The following is an 18223-nucleotide window of genomic DNA, read 5'->3' as shown; positions in this document are numbered from 1 at the left end:
CTTACTGTTTTGTTGCAAATAAGTGACTTAAATTGGGAGAGTAGAGAGAATAATTTAAAGTAAAAAATAAAATCTATACTTGGAAGATCGTTCTGTCAAGAGTGAGACTCCAGAAATACATCTTTAATGACTAATGTAAAAACTTAATATAGTACATGTACCTCTGGAGGGACAATATATTTAATTATTCTTGGACAGCCAAGGCAACAATGTTCACTATAGACATACACCTCTTTCCAAGCGGAAATATGCTTTTATAACAAGTTTTATCCTCTCCTTTCTTATTTTTTAAGGATTTTTTCCTTCCATTTTTAAAATATATTTTATTGTATTTCTGGCATTTTCATTGTTAGAAATGTTGGATATTGTTGAATAGTGGAATGAAAAATGAGATTCATCTCTAATTCTGGACCCTAGTGATAACCAAAATTAACATTTTTTCTGTTATATTTCTATGTATATTTATGTATATCCCCCCTGCTTTTTAAGAATGGAAGGATGTATATGTTGTCTTATACATAAACGGACAATATCACTGGTATTTACTGTGGTTTTTTCATTGATTAAATACATATTTATTCTATTATACACCAAAATAATTCATGGCAGGTTTTCAGCCATAGGGATAATATGTTATGAGATGGCAGCCATCATCCCTGCCTGGTGTAGACTGATCAATCCACTGGCATGAGCCAAGCACTAGTGACCCCTTGTATACTGAACAACAGCTATTAAAACATAAAAGATCTGGGAGGTAAAAAAAAAAAAAGATTTGCATAAAATCTAGCTCCTGCTATTAAAGGGCTTGTGAATCAGTGGGAAGCACAGGCTATAATGGGAGGATTATATTGTAATATGATAAATGTATTAATGGATATGTCCCAAGTGACAGAGGGGTAGAATAAGGTCTCATTTACTGCCCTTGACATTGTTAGAATGTCCTGGCTAAACTATATTAATGGTCTATAATTAAAAGAAATAATTATTACAGATAGAGTTGAAGCTGGAAAACAAATGGCCATTATATGGGAAAATGAGGCAAAAATAAAATGTGAGACACAGCCCAAGATGAGGTTAATATACAGAAGACATATGCTAAACACTGTCCACCTGCTACAGATAAGCCACACACTAGATTCTACTTTTCATCGCTTAGGGTGACATGATTGTTTATGCAATTATCAGTTCTGATAGGACATGAGCAAATGATCTGCTCTAGAGAAACGCATTTTTTCTGGCCACTGGGTAGGGATCACTTTTTTTAATATACAAATAATCCCATATTCAGCCCTCACCAAAAATATCTGCCCATGTCAGAATTTGGATTGTCTTTCTACTTTTGCTACCAGAAATTGCCTAAAAATTGAAATGTAAATTGACATTTGAAGTTTATTTTGTTTTAATTTAAGCTGTCAGTTCAAGGATTAACTTTGTCCAAAATAAGCTCTTTAGAATATAAAGGTGTTCTTTGGCTGAAGTGAGAGGCTTCTGGGTTTGAAATTAGGATAGACTGCTCTGGGAATCCTGCCCACCAATCACTTCCTGGAGGTATGCCTGAGCTTTTTTTGTCTCAGCTTTCTCCCCTGTCAGAGAAGGCTTGCTGCTATCTCACAAGACTGCTCTAGAAAGATATAAAGTATGTGAAGGGCCCTGCACAGATCTTGGCCGGCAATAGTTGGGCAGTGCCTGGGCTCCTCACAATAGAAACATCCTGCAAGTTCTTTTTCCCATGCCATTTCCATGCCTGACTGTGTCTGGAGGCTCAGAGAAGGTGAAAGAGGTCCTTAAACAGAAAACACAGACACCTGGGGCCAGTTGCTGATCCCCCTTGTGGTGGCCTTCCTGTCTTCAGAAACAATTCCTCCTTTATATACATTAACCACCATCTTTCCAGCATCTATTCCTGAAGAGGCATCTTCACTTTTTCTCTTAGACTCTGGAGAAATTGCTTTTGCTACAAGAGCCACCTCATCCCCTGGAAGCTGCTCAAGCAGCCCCTTGTGCTCAGGCTACAAAATTGCATGGGACTGAATTAGATCAGGAGGAGATGGGTCAATATCAAGTACTTAATGTCTTTTTCCAGACAGACCATTGGAAAATGAAACCTGGTGTCAGAACCCAGACTCTTAGAGCTCTAATTTAAGGCAGCCCCCTTCTACTGCTGCCTCAGTATCATACACTATTGGTGCTCCACCAATATCACTATGGATCCTTTAATGGCTCTGTACACCCATCCTCAACTTCCTTGTGCTTTGTTGCTCATGGCTCACACCTATGCCATACTCCCGAAGACTGTCTTTAAGCTGGTGGAACTGCCTGGAAGCTTACAGCTCCCACCACTCCCCATCACTGGAAGTTGCTTAGCCAGTGACTGACTGAGGCAGAAATTCAAAATCCCAACCCTCTGGCTTCTGATGGGACAGATAAACCTGAGGTATAATTCATTCTCCAGAACTCCCATGGGAACAGGCTGAGGCTGGGTCTCCACTTGGTATTGCACCCCTTCCCTACTCTGCCTTATCACATTACCAACTTCTCCCAGGAGAATGCCCTTAATAAATCACAGACAGGTAGACCCTGACTCAGGATTGGCTGTTGGAAGAATCCCACTTACAACACTATCTAGGGATCCAGAATTCTAGGACTGTTCCAATCCCATCAGGCTCATGTCCTAGAGGGCCCGTTTCTAAGCCTCTCCTAAAACCCTGCATTACCTCTCCTCTTCCTTGTCCAATTCCTTTGGCCTTCACTCTGGCAAAGAGACAATGAGCGTCATCTCTGAATGAACAGATGACTGACAATACTTTGGCAAATAAAGAATTATCCATTTTATTGGTAATTTTCATTTAAATCTTATCAGTAAATCACAGAATTTCAGAGCTAGAAATGAGCTAAATAATAATAAATCTACTATTTTTAATTGTCTACTATGTGCTAGACACTTACCTAGTTAAATAAAACCAAGCAATATTTATCAAATTCCTGCCCATATGAGAATCCACCCCAGGGTACTGATACCTGGCCATAAGAAGAGAAAGGAAAGATAGCTATTGCCTTTAAGGAACCTGCAATGTGGCAATTTGCTAACCTGTGCTACATCAAATTAAAGCAACCTTGAAGAGCAGCTGTTGTTTCCCTCATTTTGCAGCTGGGAAAGCAGTCTTCCCAAAATTAATTTGCTGATGTTCATTCATCGAGGAAGTACCCCCAGGTCTGACCAGTCTTAGACTTCATAGTTCTCTAATACAGCATTTTGCTTGTTCTCAAAATTACTGAGAGCCTCACTGAGATGTCCCTATCTGTCCCTATTTTCTATCCCCTGGCCACTGCCCTCACCCAGGTAAGTAAAAATAAATTTCAAAGAAGATAAAGAACAAGGACAGGAACGTGTCATTGACAGGGATGCTCAGGTCTTTGTCACCCATGTCAACCCTCTTCCCATCAGACCATAAAGCTTCTTTGTGTCATATCTCCTCAGTAAGATTATAAGTTCTTGAAGATGAAAAAGAAGCTGCATTTCTTTTGTTTCTTCCTCAGTCCTAGAATTGTAATAAGTACTTCAATATAAGTTGAATGCGTAGTGAAATGAAAGAAAGGATCCATGAATTACTGGCTCAATTGGTCCTTGATAAAAACAAACTCCAAAGGCAGTTTACTGAGATATCAGGCCAGCTTCAAAGATCTGTCATCAAAAACTTCAAGATCCATTCTGCACTTCCTTTCTGAATTATCCAAATGTAACAGCAAAGGAAACAAGCAGATGATAATGTCCTTGTCATATGACAGTGTCTGTAGACCTCCCTCTAACTTCAATTAACCCATCTCAGCCAGAGGGCATTCAGAGGGCACTGTGAGCACAGACAGCCAGAAACTTCCCGAACCTGGTGGCCAAAGAAACACCTTGCCTACAATTTTGTAAATATTTCCTTTAATGATCTCTCCTAAAATGATCCTAATTTGGGAATGATTGCACATCTGGTCCCTGTTGGGATTCTGACATACTGTATTTGTTATACTTGCATTTGGTACATTTGGTCTTCTTACCCTAACTTAATTACTATTCAATTAATTACTTTATTGATGCATCCAACTGTCCTTACATTTAAGTTGTGTCCATTTCTGCCCCCTGCCCACCCAAGCATCTGTTCCTCCACGAGGCCTTGGTTTCCCACCAATTGACACCAGGCTTGTTTCCCTCTCTCACTTTTACCTCCTTTCTCCATTTAAACTGAGCTTCCATTTCCCCCAGGGCTTTGCATGTCACAGGAAGGTGCTGGGGACTCAAACCCTGTGACATTTTGTTGCTCTCAGTGGTAAGACCACCCCAGACAACAGGCTTAAATATTGAACCTTATGTGGAGAGGGTGGGGGCACAAGGATTTATCTATTCAACAGGAAGAAGATGACATGACTTTCAGTTAAGGCACCAAATCAGGCATATAGAGGTGACGTTTAATGGCAAAGTGTTCTTCAGGGTCCCAGAAATCAAATATCTCCCATGAAAGTGGCCACCCTACTACTGCTATTAGCTAACTCCTAACATGTGCTCAGCTCTGTTCTTAAGTATTTTCCCCAAATTAAATAACTTAATCTTTCCAAAACAAATTTATGAAGTTGGTACAACTTTTATCCACATTTTACCAGTGGAAAAACTGAGGCACAAGCCATGGAGACTGAGTCACATACCATACAATTTGCCCAAGGTACATAGATAGTTTGTAGCAAAGCCAGGTTTTGAAGGCCACTTGTCTCAGAGGTTAAAGCGTTGTGTGAACAGAATGACTGGATTCATCCAGACTGCCCCATCAGAACTATCAGATGTGTGATATGCCTACCATATATCTAAGACCTAAAGATGGATTTTAACTGTGAGGCACATTGTCCTTGCCCGGCCCAGTTCTTAGGGAACTGACATTCTTACTAGGAATTAAAGATATGCATAGATTAGTGAGTTCCACAGATGTATTAATATCTGATGATATGAACATATGATCCATTATAAAAAGTAGAACTTACTATGAGGTGCAATTAAGCATCAGCAATCGTGATGGATGGGATGTTTCTTGAGAGTGAGAGGAATTTTTCTTCACAAATAAAATTTCTTAATACCCAGTTAGTCTGTCAAAAACCCTAAAAATCCTCATGTGAAAAAAATATTTTTGAACCACAGATCATAAAATATTGCTCAGAAGGTAATGAGAATGTTGAGTCCTAAGCAAATCTCAAGATTGCCTATTTGGGTTTATTTAAAGACTCTTTGGCTTAGAACCTCGTTAGACAATTACTGTGATGAATGAAATGATTCAGCCAGTTACTGTGTTGATTCTACCCCAAACAACATTTCCTTGAGATATCTCATGTCCCAAACATGGGACATTCTTACACTCCCCCATTCTGGGATCATTTAGTTAGCACATTTTTTTTTGCTAGTTTTCATTACCAATTGAGTAAATAAAATATTTCTGCAGGGTCCCTGAATTTGTGCCTCATGCTGTTGGGCCCAGCAGAGGAAGCTACAGAAGGAGAAATGACTTGGATCAGTGCCCACTGCCCAAATATCTCCAAGGCAAGGGCAGATGGCCACAAAGAAGGAGGCACTTTGTTTGTTGTCTTGAAAGCTAATCATCTCCACTGCAGTAATGCTGTTGGCAAATGTTCCCTTTCACAATTCCATATTTAAGAATATTACTTTGGAAGTTATAAATTGTCAGTTATTATTTGATTATCTCAGCTTGGAGCTAGCTACATAATGACTTCCTCAGTAGGATGCTGAGCTGCTAATTCACAACCTCCTTCTGAAAAAGCTTTTCAGGAAATTTGTAACAAATCCATTAAATTAAAATGAATTTGTGCTATATTGAGAAGTAACTGAACCATATGGGGCCAATCCAAATGACATTCTTTTTATTTTTTTTTCTTCAACCCAAAGAACATTCCATTTACTTCTCTTCAGTGAGAGGGGTATGCTCTATTCTTTTACAGTCAGCATCCTAATATTTGGTGCAGAGGGAAATCAAAGTCTTCATGAGACACTTTTAGAAGTAGCCTATCTAATTAAATATCTGTCTAGCAACAATCTGCCTACCTTGGTTAGCAGTAGAGGCTGAAAATACTTCAAAAGTGTAAGGGGCATTTATGGTTTGGGACTGTCACTCTAAAAGGGCATCAGCTTGCAACCCTGGCTACACATTAGAAATTCCCAGGGAGTTTCTAAAAGTCCAGAGGCCTGGACACACTCCAGACCAATTAAATCAGACCCCTAGCAGTGGACCCAGGCATCACTATTTTCTTTAAAGCTCCTCTGGTGCTTTACCTGTACAGTTCTGGGGCAGTGTTGTTCAGACTTGAGTGTGCATCAGCATTACCTGGAGGACTTAATGAATCGCAGACTGCTGTCTTCCCTCCAACCCCCAGTTTCTGACTGAGTAGGGCTGGGATTAGGCTGAGAATTTGCTGTTGGTCTGGGGGAATACTCTCTAGAGGCTGAACTTCAGGCCTGTTTAGAAAACCTGAGTCCGAGTGTTATAGCTAAAAATATCTAAGCCTCATTTTCAACATCTGCAAAATGGGGCATAATAATGAATCCTTCTAAAATTTTCTGAGAGAATCAAACAGAACATTTGTGAACATCCATGATAAAATTTAAGGTTTGCAGTATTTAGGTTCCTTTAGTTTGCAATTAGTTGAAACTTTTAAAGGATAATATTCAAAAGGTAAAATTGTGACTTTAATGCAAATATGCTAATAATTTTATTTGATTTGTTGGAAACTACCTTCAAAGGATCATCTAAAGAACAGATACGTAATAAGCAATCAAGATGCTGAGATGAATTCACTAACAGAAGCACAGCTAGGCAATATTTCAGGCACTAAAATTTAATGTTTGGGAAAAAAATAGAATGTTTGGATAATCCTATCTCAGACCAGAAATCAATTCTATCTTCCCAGGGAAAAACAAAATATTTTCATTGCCTTGAAAAGGAACCATTTGCATCATGATGGACACAAAATGCCTGCATCACCATCAGCCCTACACAAATCTACTTCTATTTCTACAGAATTGCAAAATATTCTGGCCAAGACCTCCTCCCATAGCATCAGACAATCCCTGGAGGTGGAGTTCTGTTGACATTGTCAGAATTCCATTGGAGGACATCCAGGATCAAAGATAGCCATTGTGACAAAATTAGGAAATTGACAGTCTTACAGAATCCTCATAATAGCAATTTCTACCTGACTTCTGAGAGGGTAAATTGCCTTGGCTTTTGTTCTCTGTTTGCTTCTCTGTCTTTGGCAAAGGCCATGAGACCCTAGACTTTATTTTTTACCATCAGGACTGGGAATGAGCCTGGGCCAGAGAAACAGGTGCCTGTATGACTGCAGGGGACCATCCAACAGGGCCCTCCATTCCACCCTCCCAGGCTCATCCCTGAGACAGTGCCTACTTGGATCCCATTGATATAACCATTTGTGTAAAATGGAAAATAGTCAGCCATTTGAGGAAAGAGTGAGGGAGCAGTGCTTTCATAAGTGACTTAACCCGTGTGTGCAAAATCTCTAGTGAACATGAAGAAAACACAAATGAAGGGAGTAGAAGAAAGAAGTAAGGTCATATAACACTGTTGTTTTGAAGATAAAAGTGAAGAATTTCAGCTTCCTACACCTAATGGGGAAAATTCCTGCCAGAATTCTTGGAGCCTAGTGTCTGCCCCATGTAAAATGAGGCTTCTGAAGACTAAGGAAAGGGGCAGAAATTTCCTTTTCAAAATTCCAGAATTTATCCTTGAAATTCATGAATCTTTTACATTTTTTAAAAAGAGGAATAGTTTCACTTATATGTGGAACATAAGGAATAGCAGGAAGGACCACAGGGGAAGGGAGGGAAAACTGAATGGGAAAAAATCAGAAAGGGAGACAAACCATGAGAGACTCTGGACCCTGGGAAACAAACTGAGGGTCACAGAAGGGAGAGGGGTGGGGGATGGGGTAACCAGGTGATGGGTATTAAGGAGGGCACGTGTTAGGATGAGCACTGGTTGTTATATGCAACTAATGAATCGTTGAACACTACATCAAAAACTAATGATGTATTATATGTTGGCTAACTGAATATAATAATATAAATAAATAAATAAATAAATACCCCCCCCCAAAAAAATAAGAGGAATAGTTGAGGAAGAAACATTGTTGACATGATTACAATGAGGATGAAATCTTATTTGCATTTATTGAATTACCCCCCACACACATTTTCTTATTTTTCAGTTGCTTGTTGAGAGCATGTTTAGAGTTTTTCTATGAATAATGCTGTCATGAGCATTGTGATCTTGTCTCCTGATGCACCTGGAAAAGTTTCTCTAGAATACAAAGTTGCAGTGGATTTGCTGAGTTTCTGGGTGTGCACATATTCCATTTACAAGATAACACAGGTTGTTCTGCAAAGTTCCTGTTCGCTCTGATTGTACCTCCAGCAGCACCGTGTAAGAACGCCAGCTGCTGTCCTAGGGTCCACCTTCAAAAAGGATCCTTGCCCATCTGGCATCTCAGAGTGGCAGTCAAGGGTATTTCCTTGAACATCTTTTTATTTGTTTGACCATCTCTGTGTCCATTTTCTGAAAGGCCATTCTATGTGTTTTGCACATTTTTTTTTTAATTTGAGTTTATGCTCTTTTATTTTCTTACTGCCTTCCAGAGATCCTTTCTGGTTTCTGCATATTCTCTGTCTACTGCAGGTTTCAAATGCCATTTTCTGGTTTGTAGTTTGTGTTTTTACTTCCTTTATGGGGTCTCTTGATAAATAGAAGTTCTTTATTTTAATTTAGCTTAATTACCGATCTTGGCTTTTTTTTTTTTTTGATGGTGAGCATTTTATGTGTTTTTAAAAAAATTTTTTAAATCCTTCTTTATACCCAAATCTTAAAGTCTTGAGTTTTCTCCTAAAAGTGTGCAAAACTTTCCCTAAGCATTTTTATCTTTTATCTGTGTGTGTGCACGTGCGCATGTGCATATAATGTGAGGTGGGATGCAGTTTATTTCCCTTTCTGTGTGGATAATTTTTGTAGTACAGTTTATTAAAAATAGCCCATCCTTTCCTGACTAATAGGCATTGACATCTCTATTTTGAATCACATTTCAACACATGCATGTATTTCTGGGCTTTTTGTTCTGTTCCCTTGGTAACTACATGTTGGTGCACTAATGCCACACTGTCTTCATTTCTATCATCTTGTAATAAGTTTTGGTAACTGGTAGGTCAAGCCGTCACCATTCTTAACTGTTGAATTCTGGTCTATAGAAATGCAAAGAATTTGCTCTATATTCATCATTCTTAGGCATTTTGATAACTAACTCTTGTAAATTGCTTTCCATTACTTTCATTTTTATACAATGTTTAGTTTTCTTTCCTCCTTTCAAACTCATAACTTCTATTATTACTATGCCTGTGCAAACCTCAAGTACAATGTTAAATAAAGGTGGTATAAGTGGGGATCCTTATTATGCTACTCATTTAGAGGAAATGCATTTAAAGTTTCTCCACTGAAATTGGTACATTTTGGAGGCTTACCAGTTCAGAAAGTTTCCTTCTATTCTTCAGCTGCTAAGAGTTTTTATCAGGAAGAGATATCAATTTTATCAAATCCTTTTTCAATGTATACTGAGGTGATTATTAGAATTTTCTTCTTTAATATATTAATCAGGTGAATTCCATTTACAATTATTTATAATGTTAAACAACTTCCTCCATTTTTAGAATAAGCTTCAACTTGACAACAAGATTCTAACTTTTTTTTATTATGTTATGTTAATCACCATCCATTACACCATTAGTTTTTGATGTAGTGTCCATTATTCATTGTAGGCATATAACATCTAGTGCTCCATGCAGTACGTGCCCTCTTTAATACCCATTACCAGGCTAACCCATGGCCCCCATCACCTCTAGAAGCCTCAGTTTGTTACTCAGAGTCCATAGTCTCTCGTGGTTTATCTCCCCCTCCAATTCCCCCCACCCCTTCATTTTTCCCTTCCAGCTATATTCTTTTTTTTTTTTTAACATATAATGTATTATTTGTTTCAGAGGTACAGGTCTGTGATTCAACAGTCTTAACACAATTCACAGCACACACCTTAGCACATACACTCCCCAATACACTAGCCACCCCATCCCTCTCACCCTCCACCACTCCAACAACCCTCAGTTTGTTTCCTGAGATTAAGAATTCCTCATATCAGTGAGGTCACATGATATATGTCTTTCCCTGATTGACTTTTTTAACTCAGCATAATACCCTCCAGTTCCATCCACGTCATTGCAAATGGCAAGATTTCATTCCTTTTAATGGTTGCATAATATTCCATTGTGTGTGTGTGTGTGTATATATATATATATATATATATATATATATATATATATATATATATATACACCACTTCTTCTTTAGCCATTCACCTGTCGATGGACATCTTGGCTTTTTTCATACTTTAGCTATTGTGGACATTGCTGTCATAAATATCGGGGTGCACATACACCTTTGGAACCCTACATTTGATCTATGGGGTAAATACCCAGTAGTGCAATTGCTGGGTCGTAGGGTAGTTCTATTATCAACTATTTTAAGGAACCTCATTACTATTTTCCAAGTGACTGCACCAGCTTGCATTCCCACCAAGAGTGTAGGAGAGTTCCCCCTTCTCCGCATCCCTGCCAACATCTGTCATTTCCCGACATTAATTTTAGCCATTCTGACTGGTGTGAGATGTTATCTCACTGAGGTTTTGATTTGGATTTCCCTGATGCCAAGGGATGTTGATCCCTTTTCCATGTGTCTGTTGGCCATTTGGATGTCTTATTTGGAAAAATGTCTGTTCATGTATTCTGTCCACTTCTTGATTGGATTATTTGTTCTTTGGGTGTTGAGTTTGATAAGGTCTTTATAGATTTTGGATACTAGCCCTTTATCTGATATGTCATGAGCAAATATCTTTTCCCATTCTGTCAGTTGTCTTTTGGCTTTGTTGACTGTTTCTTTTGCTGTGCAAAAGCATTTTATCTTGATGAAGTCCCAGTAGTTCATTTTGCCCTTGCTTCCCTTGCCTTTGGCGATGTTTCTAGGAGGAGGTTGCTGCGGCTGAGGTCAAAGAGGCTGCTACCTGTGTTCTCCTTTAGGATTTGGATGGACTCCTGTCTCACATTTAGGTCTTTCAACCATTTGGAGTCTATTTTTGTGTGTGGTGTAAGGAAATGGTCCAGTTTCATTCTTCTGCATGTGGCTGTCCAATTTTCCCAATACTATTTATTGAAGAGACTGTCTTTTTTCCATTGGACATTCTTTCCTGCTTTGTCAAAGATGAGTTGACCATAGAGTTGAGGGTCCATTTCTGGGCTCTCTATTCTGTTCCATTGATCTATGTGTTTTGTGCCAGTACCATACTGTCTTGATGATGACAGTTTTGTAATAGAACTGGAAGTCGGGAATTATGATGCCGCCAGCTTTGCTATTCTTTTTCAACATTCCTCTAGCTATTCGGGGTCTTTTCTGGTTCCATATAAATTTTAGGATTATTTGCTCCATTTCTTTGAAAAAAGGGGATGGTATTTTGATAGGAATTGCATTGAATGTGTGGATTGCTCTAGGTAGCATTGACATCGTCACAATATTTGTTCTTCCAATCCATGATCATGGAACATTTTTCCATTTCTTTGTGTCTTCCTCAATTTCTTTCATGACTATTTTATAGTTTTCTGAGTACAGATTCTTTGCCTCTTTGGTTAGATTTATTCCTAGGTATCTTATGGTTTTGGGTGCAATTGTAAATGGGATTGACTCGTTAATTTCTCTGTCTTCTATCTTGTTGTTGGTGTATAGGAATGTCACTGATTCCTGTGCATTGATTTTATATCCTGCCACTTGAGTGAATTCCTGTATGAGCGCTCACGGTTTTGGGGTGTAGTCTTTTGGGTTTTCCACATAAAGTAGCATATCACCTGCAAAGAGTAAGAGTTTGACTTCTTCTTTGTGAATTTGGATGCCTTTTATTTCTTTTTGTTTTCTGATTGCTGAGGTTAGGACTTCTAATACTATGTTGAATGGCAGTGGTGATAGTGGACATCCCTGCTGTGTTCCTGACCTTAAGGGTAAAGCTCTCAGTTTTTTCCCACTGAGAATGATAGTCACTGTGGGTTTTTCATAGATGGCTTTTATGATATTGAAGTATGTACCCTCTATCCCTATACTCTGAAGAGTTTTGATCAAGAAAGGATGCTGTACTTTGTCAAATGCTTTTTCTGCATCTATTGAGAGGATCATATGATTCTTGTTCTTTCTTTCATTGATGTATTGTATCACATTGATTGATTTGTGAATATTGAACCAACCTTACACCCCAGGGATAAATCCCACTTGGTCGTGATGAATAATCCTGTAATTGTACTGTTGGATCTTATTGGCTAGTATTTTGGTGAGAATTTTTGCATCCATGTTCATCAAGGATATTGGTCTATAATTCTCCTTTTTGTTGGGGTCTTTGTCTGGTTTGGGGATCAAGTCAATGGTGGCTTCAGAAAACGAGTTTGGAAGTTTTCCTTCCATTTCTATTTTTTGGAACAGTTTCAGAAGAATAGGTATTAATTCTTCTTGAAATATTTGGTAGAATTCCCCTGGGAAGCCATCTGGTCATGGGCTTTTGTTTGTTGGGAGATTTTTGATGACTGCTTCAATTTCCTTAGTGGTTATAGGTCTGTTCAGGTTTTCTATTTCTTCCTGGTTCAGTTTTGGTAGTTTATACATCACTAGAAATGCGTCCATTTCTTCCAGATTATGTAATTTGCTGGCATATAGTTCTCATAATATGTTCTTATAATTGTTTGTATTTCTTTTTTTAAATAAGATTTTATTTATTTATTTGTGAGAGAGAATGAGATAGAGAGAGCATGGAGGGGGGAGAGTCAGAGGGAGAAGCAGACACACTGCTGAGCATGGTGCCCAGTGCAGGACTCCAGGATCATGACGTGAGCCAAAGGAAGTCGTTTAGCCAACTGAGCCACCCAGGCGCCCTAATTGTCTTTCTTTGGTGTTGGTTGTGATCGGTCCTCTTTCATTCATGATTTTATTTATTTGGGTCATTTCTCTTTTCTTTTTGATAAGTCTGGCCAGGGGTTTATAAATCTTAACAACCAGCTCCTAGTTTCGTTGATCTGTTCTACTGTTCTTTTGGTTTCTATTTCATTGATTTCTGTTCTGATCTTTATTATTTCTCTTCTCCTGCTGGGTTTAGGTTTTATTTGCTGTTCTTTCTCTAGCTTCTGTAGGTGTAGGGTTAGGCTGTGTATTTGAGAACTTTCTTGTTTCTTGAGAAAGGCTTGTATTGCTAGACACTTTCCTCTTAGGACTGCCTTTGCTGCATCCCAAAGATTGTGAACAGTTGTGTTTTAATTTTCATTGGTTTCCATGAAATTTTTTAATTCTTCTTTAATTTCCTAGTTGACCCATTCAGTCTTTAGTAGAATACTCTTTAGCCTCCATGTATTTGAGTTCTTTCTGACTTTCCTCTTGTGATTGAGTTCTAGTTTCAAAGCACTGTGGTCTGAAAATATGCAGAGAATGATCCCAATCTTTTGGTACTGATTGAGACCTGATTTGTGACCTAGGATGTGATCTATTCTGGAGAATGTTCCATGGTCACTAGAGAAGAATATGTATTCTGTTGCACTGGGATGGAATGTTCTCAATATGTCTGTGAAGTCCATTTGGTCCAGGGTGTCATTTAAAGTCTTTATTTCCTTGTTGATCTTTTGCTTAGATGATCTGTCCATTTCAGTGAGGGGGTTGTTAAAGTCCCACACTATTACTGTATTGTTTTCTATGTGTTTCCTTGCTTTTGTTATTAATTGGCTGCTCCCATGTTAGGGGCATAGATGTTTACAATTATTAGATCTTCTTGTTCGATAGACCCTTTAAGTAGGATATAGTGTCCTTCCTCATCTCTTATTACCATCTTTGGTTTAAAATCTTATTTGTCTGATATAAGGATGGCCACCCCAGCTTTCTTTGGATATCCATTAGCATGGTATATGGTTTTCCACTCTCTCATGTTCAATCTCGGGGTGCCTTTGGTTCTAAAATGAGTCTCTTGCAGACAGCATATCGATGGGTCTTGTTTTTTTTTTTATCCAATCTGATAGCCTGTGTCTTTTGATTGGGGCATTTAGCCCATTTACATTCAGGGTAACTAATGAAAGATAGGAATTTAGTGCCATTGTATTGCCTGTTAGGTGACTGTTACCGTATATTGTCTGTGTTCCTTTCTGGTCTATGCTGCTTCTAGGCTCTTTCTTTGCTTAGAGGACCCCTTCAATATTTGTTGTAGGGCTGGTTTCATGTATGCAAATTCCTTTTGTTTTTGTTTGTCCTGGAAGCTTTTGATCTCTCCTTCTATTTCCAATGACAGCCTAGCTGGATGTAGTATTCTTGGCTGCATGTTTTTCTCCTTTATGCTCTGAATATATCATGCTAGTCCTTTCTGGCCTGCCAGGTCTCTGTGGATAGGTCTGTTGCCAATCTAATGTTTCTACCATTGTAGGTTACAGATCTCTTCTCCCAAGCTGCTTTCAGGATTTTCTCTTTGTCTTTGAGACCATAAGTTTTACTATTAGATGTCAGGGTGTTGACCTAATTTTATTGATTTTGAAGTGGGTTTACAGTGCCTCCTGGATTTTGATGCCTGTTTCCTTCCCCACATTAGGGAAGTCCTCTGCTATAATTTGCTCCAATATGCCTTCTGCCCCCTTCTCTCTTTCTTCTTCTTTTGGGATCCCAATTATTCTAATTTTGTTTTGTCTTATGGTATCACTTTTCTCTCAAATTCTGCCCTCGTGATCCAGTAGTTGTTTATCTCTCTTTTTCTCAGCTTCTTTATTTTCCATCATTTGGTCTTCTATATCACTGATTCTCTCTCCTGCCTCATTTATCCTAGCAGTTAGAGCCTCCAGTTTTTATTACACCTCATTAATAGCCTTTTTGATTTTGACTTGGTTAGATTTTAGTTCTTTTATTTCTCCAGAAGGGGTTTCTCTAATATCTTCCATGCTTTTTTCAAGTCCAGCTAGTATCTTCAAAATTATCATTCTGAACTCTAGTTCTGACATCTTACTGATGTCCATATTGATTAGGTCCCTGGCAGTCGGTATTGCCTCTTGTTCTTTTTTTGAGGTGATTTTTTCCATCTTGTCATTTTGTCATTTGAGAGAACAAAATGCTAACATGGCAACAATGACCCCAGAGAAATATACACTAAACAAACCAGAAGAGACCTGAAACTGGGGTAAAAGAAAGGGAAAGAAAGAAAAAGATAAAGATAAAGATAAAAACAAACCTACAAACAAACAAAAAAAAACCAGAATATTATCAAATATTATCTGGCTTGTGCATAGATCGGTGCCACACACTAGATTTTGGATGTATTTTGGTCTGTTAGAAGAACGTGCCTCCCAAAATTTTAAAGAAAGAAAAACTTTTATATGTACAAAAATAAGGGTAAATACGATGAAGGGATTGAATATGACTGTAAAGATGAAAATTATAAAAGATTTTATAAAAGGAATTAATAAGATAGAAGTTGGTTAAAAAAAAGATGATCAAAAAAAAAAAAAGGGAGAGAATGTGATCAGGCACGAGACCAGAACAAAGCCATACACTAGAGATTTAGGGTATATTTTGGTCTGTTTGAAAAAACTGTATCTCAAAATTGTAATGAGAGAACAACATATATATATATATATATATATATATATATATATATATATATATATATACATATATACATACCAAAAATAAGGTTAACTACTATGAAGGGATAGAATATGACTCTAAAAATGAAAAATAATAAAGAATTAAAAAAAAGGATTAATAAGATGTTGGTTGAAAAAGGGAAAAAGAAAAATCCCCCAAAAAAAAGAAAAAAGAAAAAGTTTAAAAAAATTAATTTTGAAAGACTAAACAAACATGGGAAAAAGCTATGAATTCTATGTGCATTATTCCCCTAGCGCTGGCGTTCTGCTGTTCTCATTGATTGGTAAACTTGGTCTTGGCTGGCTGTTCTTGCTGATCTTCTGGGGGAGGGGCCTATTGCCGTGGTTTCCAAATGTCTTTGCCAGAGGCAGAATTGCCCCACCATTGCCGAGTCTAGGCTAAGTAATCTGCTCGTGTTTGCTCTTGGGAGCTTTTTTTCCCTGCAAGCTTTCCATACAGCTTTGGAGGACAAGAGTGAAAATGGTGGCCCAATCTCTGGCCCAGAGGAGCGAGAACCTGGGGCCCCATTCCTCAGTGAGCCCCCAGAGAAAAGCAGTCAGGCACTCCCATCTCCCTGGTCTCTGACCACACTCCGTGCTCACCCAGCCTGTGACTGAGCATTTCTATCTCTGGCACATGACCCCATGTGGAGTCTCCAAAGCCAGCAGATCCTTGTGGTGCGCTCCTGTGTCACTCTTCCCAGGGGAGGAAGGGGAGTCTCCCTGGATCTGCTGCTTGTTGGGTCCCTGCTGGAAGAGCAGTGGTCTGACTGTGCCGCTGATCACGGTTTATGGCAACCCTGAGCTGAGAGCCCACTCCTCTTCTCTGTCTCTGCAGCCGGCTTCCTGGCTCTGATACCTGGGAGCTCTGCCGCATTCAGGCATGCCCAGTCTTTCTGTGACCCCGAGAGTCCTGAGACTACACTGTCCCAGTGAGGGTTCCACTCCCTGCTTAGCCACTGGAGTGAGGTCCCTCGGCAGAACCGACTTTTAAATTTCCGATTTTGTGCTCCGCTGCTCTATCACTTGCCAGAAGCGGCCGATGGAGGCGCCCTCTCCTGCCATCTATCTTCCTGAATATCACCTCGGATTCACTTCTCCTCATGTCCTACCTTCCAGAAAGTGATCGTTTTTCTGTCCAGAATGTTGTTGCTATTCTTTTCTTTGCTCTCCCGTTGAGTTTGTAGGTGTTCAGAATGGTTTGATCCCTATCTAGCTGAATTCCTGGGACCAGATGAAATTTAGGTCTCCTACTCCTCTGCCTCTTGCTCCTCCCAAAAGTCTAAGTTTTTAATAAATTGCTCTATTTGGTGATCTTATATCTTGTTTAGGATTTCTGCATGTACATTTATGATTATGTTTAACTACTAATTCTTGTTCTCATACTTTCCCTTTTAGATTATAATATTAAGGTCCATTGTTGAACAGTGATTCCAACTTTCTTTTTTCTGCTTCTGGAAGAGTTTTATCTTGTTAGAATAATATGTTCTTTCAAAGTTTAATTTAACTATTATGTAAAATGGCCTGGTGTTTTCTTTTGTGGGAAGATTCTGAAATACAGATTCAATTGCTTTAATGGTTATAGGAGTTTTCAGATTTTTTATTCATTCTCGAATCTCTTTAGAAAGCTTGTTTTTTTCTAGATGTGTTTTCTATTTGATCTAATTTCTATTGACACAGTTGTAAATTGTGTTTTTATTAACTTTTAACTATCTTTCTAATCACTGCTGCATGTGTTGTTATGATCCTTCCTCATTTTCTTAAAAAAGGTTTGGACTGGGGCTCCTGGGTGGCTCAGTTGGTTAAGCGACTGCCTTCAGCTCAGGTCATGATCCTGGAGTCCCGGAATCGAGTCCTGCATCAGGCTCCCTGCTCAGCAAGGAGCCTGCTTCTCCCTCTAACCCTCCCCCCCTCATGTACTCTCTCTCTCTCTCATTCTTGTTCTCTCAAATAAATAAATCTTTAAAAAAATTTAAACAAAAGGTTTGGATTATAATATTTTTATGTTTAATTGTAATTAATTTTAATTTTTCATTTTGATTTCTTCCTTGCCTCATGGGTAATTTATAAGTATGCTGTTTAATTGCAAAGATTATAACATTTAATTTATATTCTAGTAATTGATTTCTAAGTTAATTGCATTGTGGTCAGAGAGAATAACTTTATACCAGTTCTTTAAAAATTACTGAGCATGCTTTATGTCCTAATCTGTAGTTATTTTTTTGAAGAATACGATCTATATGTGCTTGAGAGAAGCACATATTCTGTGTTCATCAAATCAAGAGTGTTCATTTTGAGGTACCTGTGTGGCTCAGTTGGTAAAGCGTCTGCCTTCAGCTCAGGTCATGATCCCAGGGTACTGGGATTGGTCCCCTCATCAGGCTCCCTCTTCAGTGGGGAGCCTGCTTCTCCCAATTCCTCTGCCCCTCCCCCCTG

This window comes from Eumetopias jubatus, unplaced genomic scaffold (assembly GCF_037043125.1).
Source record: "Eumetopias jubatus isolate StellerSeaLion01/CBP00866 unplaced genomic scaffold, mEumJub1_p1.0 scaffold_9, whole genome shotgun sequence".
In the NCBI taxonomy this organism is placed as follows: Eukaryota; Metazoa; Chordata; class Mammalia; order Carnivora; family Otariidae; genus Eumetopias; species Eumetopias jubatus.
Note: the sequence above shows the minus strand (reverse complement) of the source record.